Source organism: Aegilops tauschii, chromosome 1 (genome assembly GCF_002575655.3).
Source record: "Aegilops tauschii subsp. strangulata cultivar AL8/78 chromosome 1, Aet v6.0, whole genome shotgun sequence".
NCBI lineage: Eukaryota > Viridiplantae > Streptophyta > Magnoliopsida > Poales > Poaceae > Aegilops > Aegilops tauschii.
Genome location: NC_053035.3, coordinates 29,309,879 through 29,317,766, shown reverse-complemented (window position 1 = coordinate 29,317,766; position 7,888 = coordinate 29,309,879). Strand labels below are relative to the sequence as shown.

At 41.9% G+C, this 7,888-nt stretch overlaps 1 long non-coding RNA gene across 2 annotated transcripts; it reads left to right on the top strand.

The window, feature by feature from the left end:
- The first annotated feature begins 292 nt into the window (after window positions 1-292).
- LOC120965175 (uncharacterized) lies at window positions 293-3,177 on the top strand. Of its 2 annotated transcripts, XR_005757547.3 has the most exons (4): window positions 293-443; window positions 546-788; window positions 1,465-1,714; window positions 2,829-3,177. It is a non-coding gene; the product is annotated as an uncharacterized lncRNA (long non-coding RNA). The 2 variants fall into 2 exon arrangements; XR_005757528.3 differs by lacking the exon at window positions 2,829-3,177 and having other exon boundaries at window positions 1,465-1,723.
- Window positions 3,178-7,888: the final 4,711 nt, after the last annotated feature.

Genomic DNA, 7,888 nt, shown 5'->3' with positions numbered 1-7,888 from the left:
GCTGGACCCGAAATCGTTCACGTTGGTTATGGTCTGGGGATTCGTAAAATTCTATCTGACACGCCTGCGCCGATTGCATTGAAAAAGCGAGATACAGCTCGCGTACGTAGGGAACAGTGCGTCGAAGCAGGCCCAAACCGTATGGGTCGATGGCCGTCGGCGCGCGGTTTTGCCTGGTCCATGGATCAGAAAGTTTACTTTTTAGGACGTTTCAACCTGAGCCGTCGTGTAACAGCCGGACCCCGTGCGCAACTGGTCGTTGTGGGGCCGCCACTTTGCAAAGCTACAGTGCCACCAACCCCAAACCTAGGTGCTTCTCGAAACCAGCCGCCGCCGCGGACAGCCATCCACCATCCTCCCAGGGCAGTGGAAGGATGTGGTGGCTCCGGCTAACCAGCGATAGAAGATGCTGGCCTGGAGTTCCTGTTGGATGTTGTCGACAGGTAAGTGAATCCTGCCTACTCTGAGATCTCTCAGTTTTCGGTGTCCACTCGACAGGGCCGCCTGACCATGGTTGCGCCGCCCCCCTTGGGCTTGACTTGCAGGTTTCCAGTCCGGGGAGAGTTTGGGACAGCTTGGACCAACCAGATCTGGTTCCTCTGGCGGTCCTTCCGCGGATTGCTGACACGAGCGCTGAGCCGGCTCACTCGAATGCCGGCTACTGGTGCGGCCAGCGTGTTGGCGGCGCTAGCCAGGGTAGGCCGCAGGGCGACGGGCGCCGGCGGCGGGAGGCAGTCGGCAGAGTCGACAGACAGGGTGAATCCGGAGGCGCCTGGATGGACAAAAAGGTACGGCCTGAAGCCAATCCTGGCCACCTGTTTTATCGTTTTGTTGAATGCTGCTCTGTCGTCGTACGACGGGGGTGAAATTCGCTGCCATGCTAGTTGTAAGTACGACCCGCTGACCAAATAGGATGAAAATGTTCGTTCATGTGGTGTAGGATGCGAATAGATAGTTCTGGGGGAGATTGCTTATGCTCCCACACCGTAGATGGTCCCATGATACAGTTTTTAGAAAAGGACATTTAGATGCTGCGGAAAATTGTGGAAAAGTTGCAGTGTCCAGACTCCAGAAGGCATGTGTATACAATATGTAAGAAGTTCAAGTCAAGACTCGAAATGCACTCGTAGAAACAAATATGACAAATCTGATTGTGAATATTGTCACTCTGGCTTTTGTATATTTTAGGACACCATTCATACTGAATTTGTCTTTTCTGTTTCCTGGCAAGTTTTATGTGAAAACTTTATAGATTGTAGGCACATGCCTTGTGGGCGCTCAAAATCTTGTTATTTTTTTTTAAAACATTTGAATATGTTTCTTGAAAAATGGAAGCATGGTGGCATGTAAGGTGTGGTCGCATCTGATATTCATCCAGCAGTCCTGCTTGCCAACATTTCATTTTGGAGCTCCTGTGTTCCCTCCTGTGGAAACTTACAAAGATTTTATTCACTGGAAAATCAGATTACATCTTGGGAGTGCGCTGCCGGACAGAAAACAGTGTCCATCTTGGATGAGTGCCCTAGAGCAGTCAACTCGCAAGTATGCAGAGGAAGCGATGAAAAGTGTAGTTTGTCCTGAACTATGTCTTAGTTTCTACTCACTTGGCGAGGCGTACGACTTGTACAATATGTATTCGTGAGAGATCGGATTACGGATAAGGTATGACAAGCGCCCTGTAATGGTGTCAATCCTCCAAGGCTCCAACCCCCAGGTTTGGCTTTATCTGCCTTATTTTCTTTTGTTCCTTCTGGATGATACTTAGTGATTTAGTGCATGGATGCACAACAGGGAGATTGGATGCTAGATTTGCTAAGTTCTGTGAACATGTTAGATGGAACTAAATTAAGCATGCTATTTGCTGATTTTTTTTCTCATATGCACACACTAACGGTGGCTACATGGTCGCTAATTGAAATTCTTTCTTGATGTAAATTGTATCTGGAACAGCCAAATAGGGAAATTAGTGTTTGTTTTTTCTGATGGAACAGAGAAACCACATGATGCATGGATGGGGAAAAAAATCTTAGTATTGGCCACCTCCTTCGTTGCAAAATTTCAGACTCCCAAACACGATGACAGAATGTCGTGGCTACTGAATGTGTTGGTCCTGCTGTATTTAGCTACCTGTTATACTACTATAACTACCATATCTGGCTATTAGATTCCATCTTAGGACCAAGTTCGCATTTGAGGAACAATATATGAACATGCACCAATGAAAAGTGTGGTAATTTACCTGCGGTGGCAGTTAATTATTATTAATGCGTGAAATCATGCCAATCAAACTGGACAGCTCATCCTAGGATAAATTAGGATATCAATTTGTAATCCTTTGTGCATTACCATAGAGTGTATTTATCAACATGGACAGCATGAGCGTACAATTATTAGCGTATATGAAAATTTACTTGACCTTTATATTAGTTTTCTTAGTATTTTTCTTTTAAAGAAGTTTATGCTCTTAATTATCATCATTCCTCTTATTAGACCGAAGATTTAAGAGATAGAGTCCACTAGAAAGTGCTCGAGGAGGATTGTTTGGGGGGTTCTACAATTTTCTTGGTAATATGCAATGGTAAATATAACTGAATATTCTGCCAATTTTGTCACAAAATGATATAACTGTATGAGAACTACTATATATCTACTGTAATCACCCTGTTATTTTTGTCTCTTTCATTCTTTTCGAAATCCTTTGTGGATTTCAGTAACTATATGAGAACCAGATGAAGTGTTTGCACCTTTGATTCATCTTTTTGCCTCACACCGGTGCAAAAATCACATTAATTTCCCCCTGCTATTACCAATATCATGAATATCTGTAGGGTCCTCTGGGTAGAGCACACCAATTAAATCAACGTGAAGACAGTCTCCTACAGGAAGATGAGTTCCTCTTCAGTTCCATGTAAATTTATTACAGCGAGGAGGTCATCATCATGTCTAAACTGCGGACGGGAAAGTCAGCATCACCTCACCTTTTGTTGAGTAGCAACAATCGAGTAGTGGTAGTCAGCTTCAAATCATTTGATGTTTAGGTTCCGATTCTCTCTTATCTGAATTGTTGCATGCAGCTTTCAGTTTGTAGCAGGTTTCCTTCTTATTACTACCATCTTGCACATTTATATATGTGTGTGTTTACATAAATTCAGTTTCGATTGTTCTTCCTTTTGCCGATGTTTGTATTTAGCTGAACCACCGTCTATTTTTACTGGAATTGGTCACAGTTGGTTATCCTTCATCATATATTTTATATGTTGTGCGCATATTTTATATCTTCTATACACTGGAGTGGAGAACGGTGGGAGAGGGTGGGATGCCGGCACCGGAGCGGGTGGGAGGAGGAGGTGGGTGCACTCAGCAGCGGACAAGTGCAACAATGATTACTGCCTGATCAGATCAGATGGTTAATCCTTTTTTAACAGGACTCGGCAAAAAGGCAGTTACGTTAAAAATGGTGCATCATTTTTCTTGGCTTGTTCCTAGGTGGCGAGGTGATCCAGTTTGTATACTTGCTAACTATTACGACCGAGTAGAGATCCAAGCCAGGTCCATCAGAGAACAGTGCTGCTAAACCTGGTGCCTTCCCGCTGGGACCGGATGGGTGGGTGCCTGTTAAATCCTCCGTGAAAGAGACGGCTCAGGAAAAAGGCTGAGCCGCGCGCCCACGGTCTGTTCCGTGTGCATGGTAACGCCTGCTCACGCAATGAATGCGCACATGCCGTCGCATTGTTTAAATCCGATACTGGTAAAATACGGCTGAGAATACCATGTTGTGCACAGATCCACACACGAGCTGACGGTTACGATTTCGGGAGCAGCTGAGCCTGAGCTTAGAATCGAATATTCGGAACGAGGTCAAATATTTTACATCTATAACTCTGGATTGCTCAAATGTCTTTTGTCTCCTGTTGACCATACAAATTAATGCTGGATTTTATTTGGCGGCATGGGATTGTATAGGGGAGGAAGTCACTCAACTTGTGATTAAATTTTATGGAACTCGTATTTTACCTCCTCACATTAATGACACCAATATTGCTCTCGTTCCAAAAAAGTTAGTTCCTCAAGTTTCTATGGATTATCGTCCCATTAGCATTTTGTAATGTTGTTTATAAAATCATTGCGAAATCACTAGCTAATAGGATCAAGCCTCATCTTCCGGACTATATTGATCCTGCTCAGCAAGCCTTTATTGAGGGTAGAAGAATTAGTGATAATATTATTATTGCTCAAGAGATTACTCACTCTTTCTCTCTTAAACCGTGGAAACATCATGCTTTCATGCTTAAAATAGATCTTGTCAAAGCTTTTGATCGACTAGAATGGAACTTCATTCTGCATGTTCATTTCATTAATTTGATACATGCATGCATTTCGTCTCCTACTTTCTCTGTGCTTATTAATGGGCGGCCTTCTCATAAATTTAAAAGTTCTAGAGATATTCATCAAGGCTGTCTCATGTCTCCTTATTTGTTTGTTATCGCTATTAATGAATTGTCTATTGCTTCCAATGAAGCTCTTGCTGCTAATCGTCTTCAGGGAATTTCTCTTGGTCCAAATTGCCCTTCTATTCATTCTCTGTTGTTTGCAGACGATGTCTTGGTTTATGGTCAAGCCACTATTCAGGAAGCTAATTCAATGGCTCATCTCATCCATCACTTTTGTTCTATCTCACGTCAAACTCCAAACCGGGCCAAATCCTCCATTCTTTTTAGTTCTCATGTTACTCAAGCTACTATTCAGGAGATTAAGCAAGTTTTTTCCTGTTTCTACCTTGGATAGCAATTTCACCCATCTTGGTCATCCGCTTATTCTTCCTGCCAAAAATAGGACTCCTGCTTATAGCTTTGTTCTTGACAAGTTTATGAATAAATTGCTTCCTTATAAATCCAATATGCTTTCCCATGTTGCTAGACTGGAATTGATTCGTTTTGTTTTCTCCGCTATTCATGTTTATTATATGGCTAACATTTTGTTCACAAAGAAGTTTCTTGCTAAGCTCACTGCTGTCATTAGGAATTTTTAGTGGACATGTGTTAGGGAGAATGATTCTAGCAAGAGTCTTTGTCTTAGAGCATGGAAAGATATCTGCAATTATAAAGAAGAAGGTGGCATGGGTATAAGGAATTTGAAGGCAATCTTGAAAGTCTTATTCTTGCAGCTGCTTGGAGAATTGCTAAATCCCCCTCTTCTCAGTTGTACTTAGTTCTTAAGGCTAAATATTTTCGTGACTCTTCCATTTGGACAGCCACTCCTTCCTCTCCTAACTCAGCTTTCTGGACTTCTGTTTTAAAAATGATCCCTAAGTTAAAAGCTCATTCTTTTTACCAATTAACTCAACGTAATATCTCAATTTGGAACACTCCTTGGTGCGCTCTTTGGGCCGCCATTCATGGCCATCTTATTATTCAAAACCAGATTTTAGATATTCTTCTTTAGTTAGGGATCTATGGCTCCCTGGGCAGAAAGTTTGGAATAATGAGTTAGTTCATTTACTTTTCCAGCAGCCTATGGCTTCAATTATTGTCCAAGCTGGTATCATCGATGATGATGGTCCAGATTTTCTTTGTCGGGATCTTACTCCTAATGGCTCATGTTCTTTCAAATCTGGTTATAAGATTTGTTTGCAGGAAATTCATGCAAATCCTAGGGATGCGCCTTATGTACTATCTTTGGAGTTGAAGGATCTTCTCAAGCTGGTCTGGAAATAGAAGCATGTATTACCTAGGGTGCAAACTTTTGCCGAGAGGCTTCTTAGGAGGGCTTTACCTACAGGTTTGTGGGCAGGTCATTTCTCTGTTCATATCTCTTAAAATTGTTGTGTGTGCGGCCATCGGGAGGATGAGTTCCATTTATTTTTTGCTCTGTCCTTTTGTTAGAGCGATTTGGTTTGCCGCTCCTTGGTTCATTAGGTCTGATGTTTTAGTCCAAGCTACTATGCATTCTATCCTCATTGCCTTTCTTTGCATGGGACATCCTTATGGTTCTATTTCAGACATTCTCAATTTTTTGTGGTGTCTTTGGAAGGCTAGAAATGATTATCTCTTTGACAGGAAAAAGGCTCTTCCTCATCATGTGCACCTTGCTGCTAAGGCATTGTCCTCTAATTCTTATAATGACTTGCATCATTTGTCTGAGATGCAGGTGGTGCCACAAGTACAACTTCCTCCTAATCAGCTTCCTATGCAAGGACAAAATCTCAAGTCGGATTTTCTTATTACGCACCCTAAAATTTATTCTGATGCACCTTTCAGAAGCCGAAAAGTTCCTAGTTTAATACAAGGAGCAGTTGCAATTGGAGTGGGAATCTATCTTTCTGTGCCCCAAGATCAAATTGAAATCAGTGTACAAATTCAAGCATTAGCTCCTCCTACAACTTCTCCTCTGCATACTGAAGCTCTACCTCTTTCTTTTGTTGCTCAAGTGGCTAGTAAGCTCGATATTCTTCAACCAACCTTTCTCATGGATTGTCTTTCATTAGCATTAGTGTCTGCTTCAGGAAAGATAGTGAAATCTACCACCCCTTGGAGCATTCGGAAGCCTTTGGCTAATTTCTTCAAGCATGCTACCAGTTTGCAGCCTCAAGTGTTCCATATTTTTAGATAAATAAATGGCATAGCACACTATGTAGCTCAGCAGGTTCTTCATTCAAATGTTGAACCTGAAGTTTGTTGTTTTGCTTCAGCTCATAGGCATAATTACTGTCCTGTAGTATCTCTTCTTTCCATTTTTCAGGTTTAGGAATTTGTAATTCACGTTGTACATTGTTACTGAGCAAAATGAATGTGGCACCTTGAGCGCCTTCTGTTGTTAAAAAATGGAATGAGAGCAACTCTAGCAGATTCACCGCATCTACGGTCGTCATCCGTTGTATGGAGCTTCTTATTGATATGAAGGCCACACTGGATGTGTGCAAATACAGAATCGTGATAATGTGGTCTTCATATCTTTCCATTTCTTTGATTTTTGTCATAAAAATGCAGGGGCAATTTAAGCTCTGATTAGACGTATGAAATGCAAGTTTCAACATGATAAACTAATAGTGTCCAAAGTGCGCTGCATCTATAATACTTAAATAGTCGATCCCCACGAACTCCAATTCTCTAAACATGCAACCCTCCACATCACCAAATGTGACATGTCCTCATCCACTAAAACTATTCTGTGGACATGGGTACCAATTCAATTGTTTCATCTTTAATGATCCAGCATACATGCATACACTTTGGTCACACGCAATTATTTTTAAAATTAATATTTTTTGATTTAGAACACTTCATTCATACAAAGTTTATCAAAAAATAACCTTTCAAACCCCGCAGCAACGCGCGGGAGAATTACCTAGTTACATACAATTAGTGACTACAAATGTCATTTAACGACATTTCAACCTAAGCAATATCACTATTGCTATTTAGTTGTCCGGCGCCGTCTATTTTGCGTCCTCCACGTCGGCGTTGGCGTCGTCCTCCTCCTCCTCCGCAGACGAAATATCCTCCATCTAGGACTAAGATCGGATACACAAGCGGCTCCTCATTGTCGGTGAGTGCGGAGCTGTACTCACAAATGATCCACGCCCTGTTGCGAGCTAGGGTCGGTTAGGACCTTCTAGATCGGACTAACAAGCGGGTCCTCCTTGGCGATGGCTGAAGGAAATATGCCCTAAAGGCAATAATAAAGTTGTTATTTATATCTCTTTATATCATGATAAATGTTTATTATTCATGCTAGAATTGTATTAACCGGAAACTTAGTACATGTGTGAATACATAGACAAAAGAGAATGTCCCTAGTATGCCTCTACTTGACAAGCTCGTTAATCAAAGATGGTTAAGTTTCCTGACCATAGACATGTGTTGTCATTTGATGAACGAGATCACATCAT